This window comes from Balaenoptera borealis, assembly GCF_965194805.1.
Source record: "Balaenoptera borealis genome assembly, chromosome: 2".
Taxonomy (NCBI): domain Eukaryota; kingdom Metazoa; phylum Chordata; class Mammalia; order Artiodactyla; family Balaenopteridae; genus Balaenoptera; species Balaenoptera borealis.
The window spans coordinates 46,855,361-46,878,097 of NC_138867.1; the positions used below are offsets into that span (position 1 = coordinate 46,855,361).

The 22,737-nt window shown below is 39.0% G+C and overlaps 1 long non-coding RNA gene across 1 annotated transcript; it reads left to right on the top strand.

Moving 5' to 3' along the window:
- Positions 1–2,361: 2,361 nt before the first annotated feature.
- Positions 2,362–21,421, top strand: LOC309624451. The gene is made up of 2 exons (XR_014241935.1): positions 2,362–6,225; positions 16,035–21,421. It is a non-coding gene; the product is annotated as an uncharacterized lncRNA (long non-coding RNA).
- The last annotated feature ends 1,316 nt before the right edge of the window (positions 21,422–22,737 follow it).

Consider the following 22,737-nt stretch of genomic DNA (forward strand, 5'->3'; position numbering starts at 1 on the left):
ATGGAAATACTCTCAGAGTATTTATTTCAGAAAATTTTCATGGATTTTATAAAATTGCAGTAGGCCATTCAGAATAAAAGGGAAGCCAGTATTAAAAAACCTCACATTTTTAATGTGACACTGAAGATGCTCTGTGATCTCTCAGTTGCCACAGCAAACCCTCTTTACCTATATCCACATGGCAACACACTGCATTCACACCTACGAATCAGCAAATTCCTAATGCTCTCCTCATCATCTTCCTTCCTGTTACCGCCTCAGACCTTCTCATCCAACTGCCGAATATTAGATTTTTTTTCCTCACCTTCCCCACACATCTTACAAAACATTGATTGCCAACCGGTCATCACTACACTTGGCCCACCTTCTCTCACTGACATCCGTGAGGATTAATTAAGCCTGAGGAGTGTCAGGGAAGTGGGAGGGAAAGGTATTCAGATAATACTTTAATTTGCATTCCTTTTTAATAGAGGAAAGTTTGCCAAGCGTTTAGCCCATTACACATATCAATTTGCTCTTTATATAGGTGTCCCGAGAGCAAGATGGTATCCGCTCAGAGGTCGGTCCTTTCATTTCAGGAGTAACCTCCACTTCTGAAGTCATAGGCCCCAAGAACAATGACCAAGGTCACCGTCCACAGCCTGGCTGTGCTTTTGTTTGAGAAGAGATAGCCCTTCAATGCTGAGAAACCCAGCTTCCAGGAACTCCAGGCCTCAGCCCAGGCACTGTCTTTCACGTAGCCCTGCAGAGAACAATTGTGTGAAGCACAGTGACCTCAGAAGCCCAAAGCCTTGCAGTCTATTTATGAATGCTGTGTGCTCTGAAAACGGGCTCAGGATGAGGAAGCCCTATCAGAGCTCGATTTAGCTCCCACTCTGCCTGTGTGAGCATCCTATGAGAAAACGAGTATAAATATAGCAACAACCTATGCAAAGGTAGAAGACCAGTTGCATTTGTACTTCTGAGAGCAAAAACGAGAGCTCTCCAGAGAAGTTTTAGCCAGACGAGTAGAATTCTGTGGGCATTTGTCACTGAGTTAGATTATCAGGTTGTCTTTTATGACCTCTTTCATGAGGAAGGTGAAAATCTAGCCAATGAATTCTCAGTGTATGTAAGTAAACACATCACATTGAATATGAGGATAAATAATATCATTCGTCTTTGAAATATGTTGGTCTCGTATTTCCAGAGTAATCTAAATAGATTAAAATGACCTCTTTCCTAGCAGTTCATCCATTTTGGTTTAAGGCATCTTATCATCTTGTTTGTGGGAATTAGGCCTAGTCTGAAAATGCCCTCAGCAGGCTTTGTATAACTGACCTGCTGTGACATATCCATGTTAGTAATAATAACAGAGGAGGGTCGTCCCTCCATCTTGCCCATGTCAGTCACCAGCCAGAAAGAGAATAAGGGCCCCTTGCATAATGCAGCAGCTAACGCAGAAGGGTGCAGGACCCCAGGTTCCCGGGCTTGAAACCTGCTGCAGTTTTTTTCCTTCTTCACGGACTATGTATTTCCCTTTACAAAGGGTTCCATGCTGCTTAAGATTTAGAGTTCCTTTCATGAAGTGTCACATGCTTAGGTTGAGGCAGATGCTAATTTAATTAAAATGTCATAAAACACATGTATCATCCACTTTAACTGGCCTTTCAGTGGGGGAGACCATGGCATTTAGTAGCAGTTGCAGGTCCTGGTAACAGGCGAGGTGAAGGTGGGGAGAAGGCTGGGAGTGTAAAACACTGCAACTCTACTGAGAAGTGACACAGCAGCGTGAAGCGGGAGCCCCAAAGGAAGTCACCATGTTGAACTGATCATTCTTTTGGTTGAAATCAAATAAATACATAATCAATAAAAGACCCAAAACTTTAAGCACAGAAATTGTTCGTTGTAATCTGTAATGACCAATCTGGCAGTCCCTAAAGAACAGAAAACAAAATCATGAATATGCATATCAGGGGTATCTCAGTCTAGCCATTGGTATAATCACTCAAACATATGTTAATTTTAAGAATTACAAATGTACGTATTTTTAAATATCTGTATACGTATATCATATATATGTTTAAATATATATATTTCAGTTTGAAAATGTGAGTCACATGCTAGCTATTGAAAGACATTTGCAAAGATAGTACAAATAATCTTGATGCAATTCTCTGGAAAGATTTTAAGACTTGCTTTGAACTCTTCTGTGTTCAAATAAAACAAAACTCTATTCCATCTTCATGTCCTCTGGAAAGGATATAGGATAAACTTTACAGATATCATATATATAGATATATAGATATATAGATATATAGATATAGATATAGATATAGATATAGATATAGATATGGATATAGATATATATAAAATTTTTTTTTTTAATGTATTTTCCACCCAGTACTAGTAGGAAGATCAGCTGCTTACCCTTTGTAACTATGGGCTGGTGACCGTTTCTCTCCAGAGTCATAAGTTTATACACAATGAGAATAAATAGACCTTGCCCTTTTCCTTCTCAGTCTTTACCTACAGATATGGAGTCCATATCCCAGACAATGGAACCATGTGTGAAACAATATAGTTCATAATACAACAATAGCTCTTTAAAAACAAAGCTTTGCAAGTGGTATGGAGGAAATGACATCACTTTTAGACTGAACAAGGGTCTTAATGTTTCATAGGTCATAGGAATATAAGTTGCTTACCTTGATAGAATACATATTATCATAAAGTAATCTTTAGGATAGGGCTAGGGTAAGGCTAACTTAAGAAGGGATGACGAAAGAACAACCTTTTGATCTTTTTTTTTTATTCTGCATAATTATTCTGATGATTTTAAAAGTGATTGATGACAGTGGCTCACTGATTATCTGAGAATTGTACCCGTCTATAACTTTAAGGAATTAGAAATGCATGATTTTTTTAAAAGTCAAGGTGAGAATTCAGAACTGTTAAACTGAAAATGATAAAAAGCACTTTCACCAAATTATATTTTACCTAGGGGAATATATTTCAAGTCATATACAAGATTCTGACTGATAAGTTGATGGATATGTCTGAACTCCACAAAGGAACACAAATTCAAGGGGAAAAATGTGTTCTGAGGAGGAAAGAGCTTTGTTTAAAAGGCAATGAAATAGATGTTCAAAAACTGTGTGTTCCTGGGGACTAGGAAAGGACAAATTCTCTAACTAGGGCCAAGGATTGGTGTGGAACATGCAGGGAGAGTGAGGTGCAAGCACAGAGGGTTTGCAGACTTGTATATAAGGAGAGTCTCCATCTGCAGCCTGAAGGAACGGGAGCAGTCACTTTGTGGTCTGACATGTAAGAATAGTATTCTATTCTGCAGCTGTCTCTGTATTACTTGGTATTTTGATACCACAGCTCATGTCTGTAAACAAAAAATGAAATGTCAAATTCACCAGTCTAAGTTCCATCAAGAGATTCATTATAAAGTTCCCAACTCCAGCAGCTTAATTATGAGCTCGATCTTGACAGCAAATGTCAGGATGTGACAATATTGGCTGAATCTGATGCATGATAACTGAACACAGTTTAGAAGGTCTAATACAACAGCCTTGACCACCAGACCTAGCGAGTCTAACGGCAGTTGTGACATAAAGCTTATTTCAAACCAATGAATAGGGTCGTACACTTAAGTATAATCAGGATCCTATATCAATCTTTTATCACTGCGTATGTTCGGCTAAGCCTATTATCAGCTGCCTGAAACATCTCAAGAATGGGAGCTGTGTGTATTTCATAATTTTTGTTCCAGAATACACTTCAGACCTTATTTAGAGAAGATGGGTTTTCATGTACACATGGGTACATACACATGATCTTCCTGGGTAAAGGAGGGGTATAGCATTGTTCATCTTTGGGTGTCTGTTATTGCGCCTAGCACAATGACCTGCCTTCAATAAATATTTATTAAATGAATGAAATATAACACTTCCCTTATACATTACCCCATTAACATCATTAGAAGTGATTTTTATTTTAATGTCAAGGAGCTAGACGTCTATTTCCAGTTATAATGTTTCATATCACATAGTGGAGAGCACTGAACTCAGATTCAGGTAGATCTGGGTTCAGTTTCTGGTCCTCTTTATTAGCTAGACAATCTCCAGGAAGGTTATGATAATTTTAGAGACTCTACTTCCTCAACTGGAAGGCAGGGAAGAAAAACTGACCCGGCTTATTTCATAAGACTCTTATGAGGATTGATTGAGATACACGCACGCGCAGTGTAAAATATACAACCCGTATCAGGGTGCATCTTAATAACATTTAGCAGTTGCATCACCCTTCCAGCCTGCTATCTATCCTTATCATTTTTCTCACATTTTATTTACAAGACCTTTTCCTTTTTCAGCCAGGAACAAACAGAGACTATTCAACAGGGCTTTCACAGAAGGAATATTACAGCTTTTGAAAGTCATTTCTCATTATATTGAAAGCTTTAATTTTGAAGAGAAATTCACGTTTGCCAACCAAGGAAACATGTAGTCTATTATGTGCAAACAACATGAAAATGATTGTTTGCAAGTCTTTTTGGACTTAATTCTAAGGATTGCCAAGAAAATGGAAAGAAGACAATGAAATCTATGAGTGGCTCCAAGCTTGTGCTTTTACCTCAACCCACCTGCTCTGCAAGCACCAAAGTTTGAAGTTAGTTTCTAAATTAAGAACACAGTTTCCTAGAGGTTCTATATTTGGGAGAAGGAGATTTCCCTTGTCTTGAAATACACCCTTTCCGGTGCGCTCTGCAGAAACACAGATGGGAGTTTTCCTAAAACCAAGTAAACAACCTCAATTCCTTTGCTGTTATCTTAAATTTGAACTGAGATCAGGAGCTTTGGAAAAAGCATTGGTAATTTGACATGAGCAGGGAAGTCTTCCAATGCTGTTATTTGGAGAATAACGCCCCACTTCTCCTCTGCTTTCCTCACCTTGTACTTTCCTTAATGACCTCACACACTATGTTATAAAGGTGTTTTTTTTTGTTTTTTTTTTTTTGGTTTTTTTTTTCTGTCTCCCTGCTATAAACTCAGTGTGAAGAGAGTCCTTATGTTTTTATCTTTAGGTCTCCTGGCCTTAGCATGGGTTTGACACAAGGTATGTGATGAATAAGTATCTGGTTGAAGGGATGAATAAGTAAATTGGATGTGTGTATATGTGAATTTGTATTCAAACACAGAGTGAAATGAATTTACCAGAAGATCAGATCATACCTATTTACCCAAGCTGTTGAATAACAGAATGTTGGAAACATGTTATAGTGATTAAGAACACAGGTTTGGAGTAAGATAGAATTAGGTGCCAAGCCAGTTCTGCCCCTTTACCTGGCTATGTGACTTGAGCAAGTTATTCACCCCTCTGTAATAATTACATCTCTTAGAGCCTCTTTCTCCTTATCTGTAAAGCATGGGATGGGTATAAAGATTGAAAGAGGTAAAGCATACAAAGTATTTAGCAGGGGTCTGGCAATGCAACAAGTCCTCGATAAATTGTAACTCTTTTCATTAGAGTGGTAGTTGTGGTAGAGACATAAAGAATGTTTTAATAATTTTTTTCAAAAAAGACTTTTAACCACTAGAAGCACTATCCTTTTTTGTTTTAGGTAGTGTCTTCCTTCATACAACTTTTCATTCAATCCTATCAAAGCTAAGTTTTCTTTCTGGCAAATTGTTCCATTTCCAGTTTATCCTAATGGATGAATTCTTTTTTTTCTCTTTATGATAAATTAAGTAGGGGCAGCTGATAGCCATAGATCACTCTAACTTCCTTTGGAAATTACTTCATTGATTTCTGAAATGACAAAGGACCTGTAATGTACCTATAAATATGCTCATTAAGTCACCAATTGCTCATGGCAGCACAGGAAATCTCAATAAACTGTCCAGGCATCTTCCTCTCCCAAATACACATTTTCCCGAGAGCATTCAGCCTGGAGCCATTATCATAAGTACAGCTGGAGCTGGAGTCATGAATCAGAGAACAACTTTCCAGTTCCTCTTCCTCTGCGAGTTCCTTTAGTGGGCAGGCTTTCAGGCTGACGTGATAGGTTAGAAATAAGAGCATTTGCATAAAATGAAATAATTTGTCACTAATCCACTTTTCTGTTACATGATCAGAGAGATTCTGGCCTCTAAAAGGAGTGTCTCTTGAACCACAGAGGGCTCTGGTGAGAAGGTGGTACCTAAAGATTCAGAGAATTAAAGAATTTCTTAGCTTCAGGTAGGTACTTCATTTGAAGGCATTTCACTATGGTTCATGTACTCTGCTACTTGGGGGTCTGCTCATAAGGTCTTCACAGTGAAGAAAACAACCAGGATATGGGGATGACAATGGTGGCTCCACTGCATGTGAATTAGCTCCCAGATGCCTGCACAATAGCCAAGAGAGTTTTAACATCCCTCCCTGGAGCAGGGCCATCTTCAGATCATTGTATCAAAAGTCTGGTGGATATACCCTTTGTGAAATCATACTTAGTGAAAATTTGAACTCAATCAAGCCCTGATCTGGTTGGGGAGAGCTTAATGGTAAAATTCATTCATTTTCCCCTCTTCCTATTGTCTCTGTTTCCTTCTCACCCCATACTGGCTATGATTCCCTTTTGGGTTTTATTAATGTTTCTGAGAATGTTTCAATTTGTTTCTCCTCAAATCCTCCAAGACCTCCATTTTCACAGGTTAGGTGTTTAAATAACATATTTAATGTTATGCGGAAGAACACACAAACCCAGCAGCATCGGAGCAGACTCTAGCCTCCATGGCCTGAAAAACAAATGCATTCATGCCTTCTGTTCCTTTGGAACCATCCAGCACACCTGGCTGGCGGCCACAGATCACGCTTTCACCAGAATGAATGTCACAAGAAAACACAGTTCATATGCCAATGGCAGGTAATTCGATCCAAGTACAGAATAATCTCCTTCTGATGCCTTATATTTACTTTTTATGTGCTCTGTTTGAACTTCTAATCATCCAACAGAAGCAGTAATTACTACCCACCATCATTGTTTTCTTTGCAGTTTGGGAAGGCACCAGTACTCAAGGATTACCTGAGGGGTGCATATTAAACTCCTGTTTTCACTCTCTTAAATGGGGACCCATTATCTCTCCATTGTTCTTGGCTTTTGTGAAAGGAAAAGAGGCAAAAGCAACCTAACCCTGTTCAGACCAGCGGCACAGAGGGAAGAAAAAGAAAATCTCCTGAGTAGGGCCTGTTCAAGTCTCTTTAATGGCACACTAATTATATATGACCCTGATGGCAGCTTTGGTGTCACTTTCTTTAGAAAAATTATCAAGCGTTTATCCCTGGGGTTTCCGTTGTTTCTTGTGGAGAGAACCCATCACGTGTCTGCAGTGACTCGAAGGCTGCTCCCCTTGAACCTGCCCTAAGCTGAGCCAGAGTTTGTCATTAACTGCAGGCAGTTACTGAGCCATTAGAACGAATTGGAACCTTAAGTGAGGGGTTTTCATCCTCCTCATTGCTGCTTTTCTCCCTGAAGTTCTGTGTTCTTCTATTTGATGCTTCTGTCAGTTCTCCTGCATTGGGATTAGGTCTAAAGCTTCTTTATTGATCAGTTACTATAAAATTTCCTTCATGGCAGGCTATGTATATGTATTTTTATGACAGGAAAATTTGGTGAAGACAACCTACTTTTTCAAATAGGATGAAAACGAATCTCTCCTAGTTTTGCCTTCTGCCATCAAAAACATCCACCTGTCTGGGTAGCTTCCTACATCTTTCCTGCTGCAATTTAAAAGCAGGACCAGAGTTTGTAGTGAGACTGCTTAATTGTTACAGTATCCTTAGTTAGCTCTTGATGGTAAGGAATAACATATACTTTCATATTTCAAAAACAATTTCAGAAAGTAGCATTTGTCTTGAGAGCTGAACAATAAAATGTTTTATATTGACAAATTTTGGATAGAAAGTTTTCTAAAGTATATTGTGCAGCTGACTTCCTTCTTGAACAAACTAGTCTGTGCATATTTTCAACTTTTTAATGTCTTAAATAATCATCATAGACTTTGATTATACTACTCTGCCATAGACATACTGAGGCCTTGGGAACTCTGGAGCTGTTTGTGGTTATTTGCTCTTATATCAGTGGTCCCATACTGCTAGACTTTTACAATCTTTTGTCTGGCTTTTGTAAACTGTCTTCTTTATTGCTTTTATTCTTTGCTCCCACCTCTTGATGTGCTCTGCGGATCTCTAAGAGCCCCCAACTAACAAAATATATGAACTCTGGTGCGTGAACATTAAGGCACATATTCTGACTACCTTGTGCCTGGAGAACATTAGATTCAGTTGTTCCACATACCATTATGATATATGTTACTCTGGCATTGAAAGGTATCTTTCAAACGAATTAGTCAAAATGGTGGGACATCAAGTTTTGGTTTATAATGTGACTTCAAATGAGTAAAGCATAAAATGCAGAAAAGCAAACAAATGGGTATTGCCTGTAATGATAAACCCAGACAGGTTAGAATTAAAATTTTATCTTTTCTTAAACTTTATATAAGAACGAAGGTCAGGATTATTATGTTAAAAATGCAGATTCCTGGATACTCTCCAAGCCTTCTGGGTCAGAATTTCCAAAGGTAGAGTTCTAGATTTTTAAATAAGCGACCATGGTAACTCTGACACACAAAAAATTAATTTGGGACCATGCTCTGCATAATATTGATGACAGTTTACCATCATAATAATTATTAATGTGCATTGAAGCATAGAGATACTAGTTACAAGAAAATTCCAACTGATAAATAATCAAATTTCTTATCATCAAGCTTCCATTTAGAAAAGTTTTGGGAAATAGAAAATCTGTCTCAGGGTCAAAATATTTTTAGTAGGTGTTTTTACTCTCAAGGCTCCAAATGGGCTGCAGAGTGAACCTCTTAAAAGCACATGCAAAAAATATTATATACTGTATGCACTTTTCAAGGAAGAAAGTTGATAACCAAGTTTTTGTTTAGAGTTGAGAAAATGAAGGCAAAGAGAGATTAAGGAACTTGCCTTTAGTTGTTAAGGAATGAGTCATTATTGTCCTGAGTAGTTAAGAAACTTCTTAGCTGGATAGAACTAGGATCCCAAAGATAGGTGTGTCTGATTCCAAAACTGTGCTGTTTTCCACTCAAGCATAAGGCCTCTTAAGTTGCTTTAAGTGCTTCCTTTCATTATTCTTGGAGAACCTGCCTGATTTTGCCATGAGGCTGTGCTTCCCATGGCCCTGATCATTCTTTACTAGCTTTGTTCACTGTCTGACAGGTCAACCCTGTCTGAATCGTTTAATCACAATGTAATCAAGCTCTTTCTTACCGTTGCTCTGGTTCTCTATCCTATTTGATCTCATTTTGTTTCCTGTTATTGCTAACTCAGTTTCTCCAAGAGAGTTTCTCCAAGATTATCAGATAACAACCACAGCAGACATATTAAGTGGGTGGGGGCAGCCCACTTCTCCATCAGTCCATGCTCTTTTCTTTCAGCTTATCTGGAATAGCATCTGAAGCAGCTAAGAAACTTAAACTGCCATCTGAGTAAAGCCAACTTGATTTCTGCCTAGCAACAGGAAGCAGGCTCTCTTGCCAAGGGCAATGTTTGTTCATCTATCTCACTCAAGTGCCTACTCATTTAAGAGACAAACCTCTTGGTTGAGTCACTATTATTTTTTATCATAATTGTTTCTCTTGTATTATTCATCAAAGATGGGTCCTTTTTAACAAGTGGGCTTTTTTTTTCTCTCCACATAACTCGGTATTATTCTCAATCTTTAGCAAGTGTTAGAGCTCTCCAACTACCTAAAGCCTAAGAACAGCCAAGGGGAGAAAGAAGAAATGAGAGATGTTACTAGAGGATCCTGCAGTGGCAGGGAAGAGACAGACATCTGGAAACCTTGTGAGACCACCAGCTGCCACTTTTGTTCAGTGCAATAGATATTTTTTTTAGGGATCTGCTGTGTGCCATGTGCATGGCTAGGAGCTAGGGATACAGAGGTGATTAGGAAATAATGTATGTCTTCACAAAGCTCAGTGTTGAATTAAGGAGACAGAGGCACATAGATGTCACGGTGGTTGCAGTTGTACATGCATTAGGGACACTCCTGGTAATGAAGAGTAGAGACAGCTGGTATCTTGGAAGATGAAAGAAGCAACTGCTCCTTTTGGCCAACCTTGGGTTTTCTTCTCACTCATCACCATCCAGAGTTAGGTACATTTAACAGTCTGCTCTAGGAAAAAAAAAAAAAATTCACATGGGACGGTTAAATTTCCAAAGGGCTTGAGGCCTTTAACCATCTAGAGTTGCTCCTCTAAAGAGGCTGAGAGTGCATCAATCTATCATTGAAATCTGCTAGCAACATGCTATCCAGACTAGAGGAATTAGAAATTAATCTCTTCCAGAAATCTCATGATTTGAAACTCTGTCCATGGTTGAAATCAGAACTGACTCCAGAGATTAATATTCCTGGGAATATACATGATACAATAAAAAGAAAGAGCACAGATCTCTGGCCAGACTGAAATTTTTCCCTGAAATACGTTGTTGGATTAGCTGGCTCCTTGCTGTTCAGATTTTCTTCCCAAAATATATTGGAATCATTGCTTCAAATGTTTTATATTCAGATTTGGCCAGAGTTATATTATTAAACTAGTTGGATTAACTTTAACCAATTTAAATGCAATTGAACAAGTAAATAAAATGAATCATATACAAGTTAGTTAACATTGCATTTAAAATGAAATGATATGAAATAAAATACATTTTTTTAAACATCTTTATTGGAGTATAATTGCTTTACAATGGTGTGTTAGTTTCTGCTTTATAACAAAGTGAATCAGTTATACATATACATATGTTCCCATATCTCTTCCCTCTTGCATCTCCCTCCCTCCCACCCTCCCTATCCCACCCCTCTAGGTGGTCACAAAGCACAGAGCTGATCTCCCTGTGCTATGCGGCTGCTTCCCACTAGCTATCTATTTTACATTTGGTAGTGTATATATGTCCATGCCACTCTCTCACTTTGTCCCAGCTTACCCTTCCCCCTCCCCATATCCTCAAGTCCATTCTCTAGTAGGTCTGTGTCTTTATTCCCATCTTACCACTAGGTTCTTCATGACCTTTTTTTTTTTCCCTTAGATTCCATATATATGTGTTAGCATACTGTATTTGTTTTTCTCTTTCTGACTTACTTCACTCTGTATGACTGACTCTAACTCCATCCACCTCACTACAAATAACTCCATTTCGTTTCTTTTTATGGCTGAGTAATATTGCATTGTATATATGTGCCACATCTTCTTTATCCATTTATCTGATGATGGACACTTAGGTGGCTTCCATGTCCTGGCTATTGTAAATAGAGCTGCAATGAACATTGTGGTACATGACTCTTTTTGAGTTATGGCTTTCTCAGGGTATATGCCCAGTAGTGGGATTGCTGGGTCATATGGTAATTCTATTTTTAGTTTTTAAGGAACCTCCATACTGTTCTCCATAGTGGCTGTATCAATTTACATTCCCACCAACAGTGCAAGAGTGTTCCCTTTTCTCCACACCCTCTCCAGCATTTATTGTAAAATACATTTTTTGAATAATGCTTTTGCAAAGCCTACAACAAAAGAGTTTAATAAACTCTATACCTTCCTTTTTGAGAGGATCTCAAAATAAAACATGTTTAAAACCCCCAAATTTATATTTCATGTTATAAGTATCAGCCTTCCTTTCTTTATTGATTCATTTTGAATTCATATAAAAAATAACTACCAGGTAATGAGTTCAATTCTGGGTGCTAGAATACAGATGTGAATAGCATGGGCCACCTACCTTCTATGAACTCAGTGGTAATAGGGAAGGTAGACTTGCAAACAAACACGTACAAGGTACTGCAATCATTGCTGTAAAAGTGTAATGTATAGAGTATTTCAGGAGTTCAGAATGGGAAGCGACTTGTCAGAAGGAGATATGGGCAGAGATGACAATGGACTAGGGCTTTGAGTGTTAAGTAGAAAGGAATTTGATATGATGGGTCCACATTATCTATCAAGGAAAAGAGAATAAAAAATGTTATAACTTTAAACATTTGAAAATAATTTTTGTATAGTATGATTAACTAGCATGTTCCGCTTCATCAGATTGGAATACAAAATAAAGAGACATTTATTTTGAAGTTTAAACACTTATGATTCTGGTTCCTCTACTTTGTCAAAATGGCAGCAGTCTTGCAGGATTTCTCTTCTGGAGCAACGTCTGGCAATCCCTGAGGAATTCTCACAGTAAATATCAACTGATATTTACTGAGCTCTTATTCATTACGTGCCAGGCATGGTTCCAGGAGCTGGGGGTAGAGATGATGACCTGCTTTCACAGAGCTTGCTTTCCAGTTAGGAGAAATAGCCAATAACCCAACAAACCAACAGATTGACCAATAAACAAACATCAAATAAATAAATGACAAGGAAAATGAAAGCACTAAGCCAGAATTTTGTTCGGGTGATGTGATGAGCAGTGACAAGGTAGTCAGGGCAGGGCTTTCTGAGGACAGAGGGTATTTGAGCTGAAGTCTGAGTGATCAGAAAGAAAGCCCTGTTGGCTGGAGTGCATGAGTGAGGCTGAAAGAGAGGGAGAGAGCAGGGACGGGTCCTGTGGCACCTGGTGGCAATTTGAGTTTTAGTGCTCTCTTGATGGGAAATCACTGGAGCTCTGTAAGTAGGGAAGTGGCATGATTTTATTAATAGCTTTAAGGATTCATCTATATGTAGAATGGATTGCAGCTGCAAGATTGGAAGTAGGGTGAGCAGTTAAGAGCTATGATACTGATCCAGGTGAGACTCAAAGGGGACTTGCAAAGGGTGGACCCATGAAGATGTGTTGGGGTAATGGTATTGATTAGACCTGGATAAATTATGGGAGGGGGACTGAAAATGACTTGTAGATTATCCCATCAATCCCATGCCACTATTATGGCTCTAGAACTCTGTGGTCCCAGAGATTTCCAGATCACCTTATGCAGTAAGGCAAATGGCTTTTCCTGGATACGTCCTCTCTCAGTACCAACTTGCTCCTAGAACAGAAGCTGTTTTCACCTTTAACAATCCAAATGCCCAGCTATGCTGTTGAACGTATTTTTACTGAAAGTTTGGAATTTCAACACTGTTAATGTCAGGCTCGGAGTTTCTGTCCGAAGACCAGGTGGTAGGTATAGCTTTCTCTCCTGGACCAAAAGGAAATCTTTGTTCTCATAATATAGAGTCTAGAAACCCCACACTCCCACACAATCCCCCTCTTCTGCCCATCGTAGGTGACATTTCCTCTGCCCTTAGCCCTGGGTGATTAATAGGGATAAATCATTTCCTTGCATGAGAATCTTATATGTCCATCTACAATATACAGTTAGACCTTCTCTACCCAGAAGAAGCAATTATAATAGTGGACCCAAAACCTTGATGATTTATCTTAACTTTGTGTAGGGAACTGACATTCTAGTTTTACATACATATTTGGGGAAAACTTGTATCTAATAATAAACTCCAATTTTCATTACAAAATGAAACATTTAATATATTATTCTGCAACATCTGTATATAGGTTTATGGTTACTTTGTTAGATTCTCAAAGAACAATGGGTAGGAATTTGCTTTATTTTACACTTTTGACTAAATCAAGTTTTTATTTAATGGGTTTCTCAATGAATGTTTGGCTTGTTTTAGAACAGAGATTCTTCTCTAAAAATAATTGGTTTTCAATCCAGAAACCAATTGTAACAGCACTTTTATTTGGCAATTTTCCATAAATAAAACAATAAAGAAATTAAAAATTACTCTTCGATTGCTCCTCCGTTTATGATCATTACCTGTGTTTATTGGCTGTTTCACCATTTTAAAAAGTTTTCAAAGGAATCTTATAACAACATTCAGCCAGACAATATTCTTCACACGTACATTCCGTGTATCACTTTTACCTCAGGTATGTTTCCATCAATGGCTCCATGAGCTACCTCACGACTTAATCGAAGTCTTTATCCAATTTCAAAGTTTGAGATCATGTGGAAACACAGATAACGTATCCCCGGAGGGTTTTCTGGATTTCTGTGTCATCCATTTATACTTCTTTCTGATTCTCAGGCACATTTATTTCCTCTGACCTATGCTTCCTCTTGCTTTACCGGCAGTTAAAGCAAGATGCTGTTTCCTACCTGAGAAGCCATCAAGGAAACTCACCTATTTATTCTTTCTTTTTTTTTTCTTTCTTTATTTTTAAATTTTTATTTTATATATTGGAGCATAGTTGATTAACAATGTTTTGTTAGTTTCAAATGTACAGCAAAATGACTCAGTTATATGTATACATGTATCTATTCTTTTTCATATTCTTTTCTCATTTAGGTTATTACAGAATATTGAACAGCATTCCCTGTGCTATACAGTAGGTCCTTGTTGTTACCTATTTTAAATATATCAGTATGTACATGTCAATCCCAGACTCCCAATCTACAGTACCAGTTCTTCTAGATTCTGGCTTTGAATCCTGACTCAAACTATCTGACCTTACCTTTTTCTTTTCAGTATAAGTGTTCCATTATCCCTCCCATCCTTCCCAACACTAGGGACTCATTTAAACATCTGATTTCTAGCAGAAGATAAATTACTTTCCTCAAAGCCCAGAGCTTCGTTTGTACAACAAAGATTGATAGAATTGTTTCTCTAGCTTGGTTGAAATTTTTTTTCTCTAGTGAGTTGATTTGATGTTTACTACAGCTCTCTGCTACCCCAGTAGTCCTATTTTATATATGAATCATATGTAAAGACACCCAAGATAGGGACTCTACCCACATTTTCCAAGATGATTTTTTAAAATCTCCCTCATCTTTCAGCACAGAATACCACATGCAAGAGGACCTCTATTTTGCCCCCTATTTAAAACAGAGAAAAATCTAATTTATTCTATTGAAACTAATTTCCTCTGTTAATTTTTGATGATACATGTTTATTTAAATTTAAAAATGGGAAGAGAGAATATAATATTCTGGGAAATTTTTATTTTTTTGGTTATACTTGATTTTTTTTAATTTAAAAAATATTTTATTGGAGTATAGTTTGATTCACAATGTTGTGTTAGTTTCAGGTGTACAGCAAAGTGAATCAGTTATACATATACATATTTCCACTCTTTTTTTTAGATTCTTTTCCCATATAGGCCATTACAGAGTACTGAGTAAAGTTCCCTGTGCTATACAGTAGTTTCTTATTAGTTATCTATTTTATATACAGTAATGTATATATATCAGTCCCAATCTCCCAACTTATCCCTCCCCACCTTATCCCCTGGTAACCATTAGTTTGTTTTCTACATCTGTGACTGTACTTCTGTTTCATAAATAAGTTCATTTGTACCCTTTTTTTACATTCCACATATAAGTGATATCATATGATATTTGTCTTTCTCTGTTTGACTTACTTCACTCTGTATGACAACCTCTAGGTCCATCCATGTTGCTGCAAATGGCATTATTTTGTCTTTTTTATGGCTAAGTAATATTTCATTGTATATATGTACCACATCTTCTTTATCCATTCTTCTGTTGATGGACATTTAGTTTGTTTCCATGTCTTGGCTATTGTAAATAGTTCTGCCTAGCCACCATATTCGGGGAAAATTTTAAATCCCACCATTTTCTCCCAAGCACTTTCCCATCTTTCTCTGGTATTATTCATCCTTTTACCTTCAGTGTCTCAATTGATGTTATACAGATGCCATATTTCTGTCAGAGCAAACTTTCCTCGGGGAGAATCCTTACCATCCAACTTCATGGGTCTCTGTAATAAAGTGAGTAGCCAGGTGAAGAGCCAAAAGAATCATAGCACACCTGTAGCACTGGGTCAACAAAACGAGAAGCTGTGTCCATTGTGGCCCAGCCAGCTCTGGCTTACACACTTTTCCTCTGTCCAAATGGATGAGATGAGGCAGTTGTGACTGCAAAGCCAGGAAGTTGTAGGATAAAAAGCACTCTTGCATATGTTTTACTCTCATAGGCCAACAACTCCACATATTCACTCCAACACCTGGATAAGAACAGAAATGTTGGAATATTTTCCATTTCCAAGAGAAGATTCTAAGGTCGTTCAGCTAATCAAAGCCATACTTCGATGTCAGGTACAAAGGGATGATGCCTCTAGCTTTTTTCTAGTCTGCCAGAGTTCTGAATATGGAAAGTCCAGTGATGCCAATCTATGGGCTCAATAATCTGAGGGGGGGTTGGGGGACTTAGAATTAGCAAATCATTTTTAAATGTTTCATTGCCGTCCTTTTCCCAGGCAAAATAGAATTACAAATGCAGACACAAATCTTTCCACATCATCAAATCTAACTCGTAAGTAGAAATTCTCTGGTATTCTAACCCTAAAGATTTTAGATTCTAAAGACACTCGGATAACTCTAAAGTTTCAGTAACATAGTCCATGGCAATCTATAATCAAGTCAGTTGAAGTTATATTTAACTGCACTAATACTGTCACCCTCAAAATTCATAATGATTTTTCCATAGACTTCTGTGCATACATAATCCTTTAAACTATTCTGCATATTACACAGGATAATACCATGATTAAATGATGTAAAAAGGAATTTGAATTTTGGTGCCTGATATAGTCACCTCTTCTTTATGACAGCTAATTTTTAATTTGCATGTAGAAAAATCAGGTTACCTGGAACTTTCCAGGTTCCCTAGAAATAGCTAAGTGCGAAGTGTATTCATCAGCTCTAAATTGGCTTTCCCTTGGACTCTCCCTCCCCAACTCAAAAATAAAAATCCTAAAGAACAAATTCTGATGCCAGTGTTTTTCTAGTTTTATAACACATTTAGTAGCATACCAAAATGGATTGAAGATGTCACTGAGAGTCATTATCAAAGATGATGGGAAAGATAAATCAGATTTCGAAGGAGTGATGCTTGCTTTATTTTGTAAAGCTCAGGTCCGTAATCCATGGTATTCCAATTAAGCTACACTATCAATGCAGTCCAGAAAAATTTTCCCCAGACTTGATATGAAAACTGAAATCTAGCTGAGGTCCTCTCCCCTAGAGCAGGTGTTCCATGACAAAGGGTTGAACAGAAGGAGGAGCTGGATATGGAGGGAATGGGCGTGGTTAGCATCATTTGGAATCTAGGGGATTTGGTCCTCTCTGGGTCTATCACGTGTGATGGTAGGATACAGGCTGGGCCAAGGCTGTGGGGCCTTGCTTGGAAGAAGTGAGAATATTCATAGATGGATTGCTATGGATTACTACTGCGGTCCACCCAGACTCTCAAAAATACATCTGTGACAAAGAAGTCCACTTTTCTCCCAATTCAGAGAAGCAGAGAAATGTCGGAGAAAGAGATGATTAATATCCATGCCTTCCACTAAAATTCTTCCAAGTCCAGGAGGCTCTCTGTGTGTGGTCTTGCAGAAAAAAGCCAGTGTGGTTGAATTTAAAAGTCAAAAAGTTAATAGTGGTCAGATCAACAGTCTGGGGGACAAAAAAACAACACATACAATTGGATGGGATTCAAGCAGATCTCAGTATTCTCACCACAGACGGTGAATAATAAAGGGAACGTGAAAAAACAGGAATTTGGATTCAGTTCAGATGACCTCAAAGGTTAAATGCCTGGATAGTGTTAACTCTCTAACTTAAAGATACTTTCTCATAAAACTTCAGGAGCTTTTTTCCCTTTAACATTAGCAGAAATACCATATTTGCTGAGTTGTCTCTCTAACTCCTTTAGGCCTGGGTCCAGAAGATAAGACAGGTCATCTCTTCAGCTCTGTAGGCCTTTGATCAAGGTCCACAGTTCAAAAACAGCCTTTGTTCTGCTTGTCTTTTAGGGCCTGTTAGTGCCTTGGCCAGTGGCTTGGTGGCTTGAATATGGCTTCTCCTGCCCTTTCTGTCTTTAATGCCATCCTAGGCTGGGCTAGGCATATACTAATAGAGCTGCTGGGTTTCACTGCAGGAAGTGGGTACCCTTTCGGGGAGAGTGAGGTGAGGCCCATGTCTAATTTGTTTACTAGGTTGTAAACAGCTTTGGGATATTTCAGGATGAAAGGCTGCATTTAAAGGTAAGATGTTATTATAAAGAGTGGTAATAATAGTAATAACAGTCATTAGTGTTCTAATAAAATACGAACAAAGGAAATAAGAACATGTATCTTTAATAATCTGATGCTAACACAACAAACCAAACAAAATAAATAAGTGAAACCAGCTTTTTGCGTCTTCGGAATTGACGATGACTTGCCCAGTGAATATATGTACATCTTTGCAGGACGATATGTGAAAGCTATCATGTGTGATAAGGAATTAAAAAAATAATCAAATGGTTCCTATATTCCTTCAGTACATTTGCATCTAACTCCAGCATTTACTAGAAGAAAATAGCAACTTGGCTGGGTACACTGTTTAAACCTACGTGCTGTCAATTGCCAAGAAAAAATAAAGTACTTCCTCCCTTCTAGCCAGTTCTTCCTCTCCTTATGGGAAAAAAAAAAGGGTCGGGAGGGGTTCTATGAGCACATGGATTGTAGCTGATCACCTTCTCTTGCAGGTACTTCTAATTAATGTGGTTTTAGGGAGTTCAAATTTTCTTTGGTTAGACAGGGAACTAGCAAAGAGTTCCTAAATCTAGAGGTGTGTGCATAAGGCAATGTAGGGTATCCAGGTAGATAGAAACTGCCCCATGGAAATATTCTCAAATGATGATAAAGATAAGCTAATAATAACAATTTGTGCTTACCATAAATTAAGGGGCGTTTCCAACCCTCAAGTTTCCTTCGGCTGACAAATAGGTATTTGAGTGTGTGAGCGAGTGTGTGTGTGTGCATGTGTGTGTGTGTGTTTTCTTTCATCTATGTTGACCAGATACTCCAACGAACATTACCAACAGGAAATGCAGGGCATGGGTGTCTGGAGGTGGTTTGCTGACATTAGACGGAGCAAACCTTTGAAAAGCAGGAACCTCTTCCTGGACGTAGGGGGATGGGAAATGCCCTGCTTCTTAGTTAGTCTGTTTGTGAAGGGCTGTCTTTGAAACGTCTAAGGGTTGAGATTTTCTCCTGGGAGAAAGAAGTAGGATTTAGACAAAGCAAGGCTTGATTCATGGTATACTCTTGCTCCAGAAAGGAATTAGAAATTAATTTCTTCTCATAGATGAATGGTTTGGCTCACAACTAGATGTATATATAAGGCGATGATGTGGATTTGCTGTGTCTATTGTAATGGGATTTTCCCTCTGCTTTAGATAGATGCCTTTATATGCTAAGGAACTACTTACCAAGAGAATAGAGATCAGTATATCAATGATGCTTATAAGTTCATATATTCATTATTCACCCAATAAACAGTTCTTGAATGCTTAATATAAGGCAGTTATGTTACTTCAAAATGATACAGGTGTGCATAATTCTAAGCCATTTCCTATGTGAAATATGCTAAGATTATCATACTGGTAACTGTGACACATGAAGGAGCTGGATTCTAGGAAGAAAGCAGTCAATTTGTGGCTAATATTTCTGAGTGACGTCTACGTTACTGTCACTGTGTTGTGTCCCTTTCTATACATTATCTTGTTAATCCTCATTTAATAGTAGACCATTATCATTTTATTTTAGAAATGTGGAAATAAGTCTTAGGTTGTTATCACTTTGCTGGGGCTGCCATAACAAAGTCCGCAGACTGGGTGGCTTACACAATAGAAATGTATTTTCTCCCAGTTCCGGAGTTCCCCATTACAGAAAAGTGCCCAGTTTGTCAAGGGGTGAGAACTGTTTCCCTGTACCTTGGGGGTCTAGCTATGAAAAGTGGACACCCACAGAAAGTTCTCCACTCACACTTCTCTCATCTGGCTCTGGGGACCTTCCTGTAAGTAAAACTGGCCAGTCCGCGTGCTGGCCGATCAGGGTGTGCCCGGTCATGTTCGAATTCTCAAAGGGAATATGGCGCAATCTGTGAGCCTTTCGATCACCAGAAAATAACCAACTTCACTCGAAGTGTTTAATGAATGGAGGGAGAGGTGCCTACTTACTTTCTCGTATGTTCTACTGTGGCAGATGAGTTTAATCACTTCATGCAGCAGGAGGCTTTGAGCGGGGATTGCACTCAGGTAAAAGTTGGAGGGAAAAATATACAGATAGGTGTGCATGTTAGAACTGCAGCTGCAGGCCTCCCGGGGGCCCCGCATGTGTTCACATGGTACTGTTCAGTCTCAGGAGCACTGTTGTGGGAGTGATCTCACCTGTGCACAGCGATAAGCGCCGGGCCTAGGCAGGGTGGGTGCTCTGTGCTGTTATGGCTAGTCCTGCTTCGCATAGGAGGAACTGAGGCTCAGCTGGAGAGACTGACCTTCCAAATCCTACAGCAGTAGGTGCCGAAGCAGATTGAAACCCAGGCCTTCTGGTTCCTACTTTTCACTCCAGCCCTTCCCAGCTTCTTCTACTCCAATGCGTCACCCTCTGCTTTGCAAAGACAAGTTTCCTGTTGTCACCATGCTAAGCAGCGTGGGAACGTGACCTACCTGGAAGGAGGTCTTCTCTCCGTCTCAGGACCACTCATCTCTAACCTGCCAGGGGGCTGACACCTTCCCTTGTCTGGTCTCAGCGTCAAGATTACTTTCTTAGAGAGTGTGTCAGGGACCCTCCTCTCAAAAGGAGATTCCCACTCCCACCCAGTCATGTTTTATCACATCGCCCTGTTTGTTTCCTTTATGGTACTTGATATATTTTTGTAATTACCTTGTTGTGTGTTTGTTTACCTGTTTGTGATCTCTCTCCTCCACGACACAGCAGCTTCATCCGGAGAGGGAGCTGGGGGACCCTGCTGGCCGCTTGCGCTCAGGGCGCACGGCAGGTGTTCAAGACCGACACCAGCCAGAGAAGCAGGAAAAGCGCTACTATACAGAGTCATCCTAAGGCTCACAAAGTGGGAAGGAGGCATCCTTCACATCTGGATGAATCTCTTACTCTCTATTTGATCTTGAGAGACTTATTTTAACCTCTGCTATGGGCTGATTATGTCCTCCCAACCCCCAAATTCATATGTTGAAGTCCTTACACCCAGTACCTCAGAATGTGACTATATTTGGACACGGGGTCTTTAAAGAGGTAACTAAGTTAAAATGAGGTCATTAGGGTAGCCCTAATCCAATGTAAGCAGTGTCCTAATGAGAAGAGGAAATTTAGACACAGACACGTACGGAGGGAAGACAGTGTGAAGATACAACCAGAAGAGGGCCCATCTAAAAGCCCAAGAGAGTTCTCAGAAGAAACTAACTCTGCCAATACCTCCATCTCAGACTTCTAGCCTCCAGAACTGTGAGAAAATACATTTCTGTTGCTTAAGCTACACAGTCTGTGGACTTTGTTATGGCAGCCCTACCAAATTGATACCACCTCTCTAAGACTTATTTCTTCATCTCTAAAATAATAAAAAAAAAGGTCACTACTATTAAATGAGGCTTAATGAGATAATGTATAGAAAGGGACATAACAGTGACAGTAACGTAGACATCACTCAGAAATGCTAGCCACAAATTGTCTACTTTCTTCCTAGAATCCAACTCCCTCATATGTCATAGTTATTAGTATGATAAACTTAGCAGATTTCACGTAGGAAATGGTTAGAATTATGCACGCCTATATCATTGTGCAGTAACACAATGACTGCTTTATATTAAGTATTCAAGAAATGTCTGTCTCTCTGAGGGGAGAGTGTGAGGTCATAGGCTCTTTCCAGCCTCCCCGCCTTTGTGCAGGCTGTTCCTTGTGCTTGGAATGCTCTTTCCCCAGATCTTTGCATGACTGGTTCCTTCTCATCATTCTCTTCCCACCTCAAATATCACTCATTAGAGAAGCCTTCTCTGACCACCCAGTTTACCTCCCCCGACCCAAATCACTTTCTACCATTCCCACTTCCTCTATTGTATTCACAGCACTTATCGCTCTGGATGTATTGCAAATATTTATTCCTTTATTGTCTTTTTTACCCCATGAGACACCACACTCCATGAGAGCTGGGACCCTAATGTATTCATCACTCTCTCCCAGTGCTTGGGTCAAAAGAGTTGGTCATTAAATAGGCAACAAATCAAAAAAGAGATGACTGAATGGGGGAGACTTCTTCCCATAAAGCTGAGTCCTGGGGAAGGGGTTGAATCTGTGAACTGTACAGTATGACTTACATCATATTCTGGCCTTGGCTTCCAGGGACGTGGTTTCCTGGAGAGAAGAATTACTGAGGTGCTATAGGAGAATAATAGATAAAAGAGGAAAGCCAGGTAGACGTGGATTCCCAACCCAGCTTTGCAACTAACTGGGACGCTCCACTGGGGAAGGCACTCAAGCTCTCCAAGCCTCACTCTCAGCAAAAAGGCTGGAAATAATGCTGCCAGTCTGCAGAACTGTTGGAAAGATTCATTGAAGTAATGTTTTCAAAGCACACGGCAAATAGAAGCTCAATAAATGGTGTCAATTATTTTTAAGAGAGAAACTAAAAGGGCAAGCCACTCCTCCCTGTGTTTTGACCTAATAGAAGGAGTTTAAGGGAAGTGTAAAAACTTAAGAGCCATGCTGACAGTTTAATGTAAAGAGCTAGTGAGTCTTACCCCATCTGGAAAATGTAGACTAGATTTCTGATGCCCTGAACCCAGAGGGTCCTTCTCTTTTTTCCCCATTATATAAGACTATTTTATTTTTATTTTGAAGA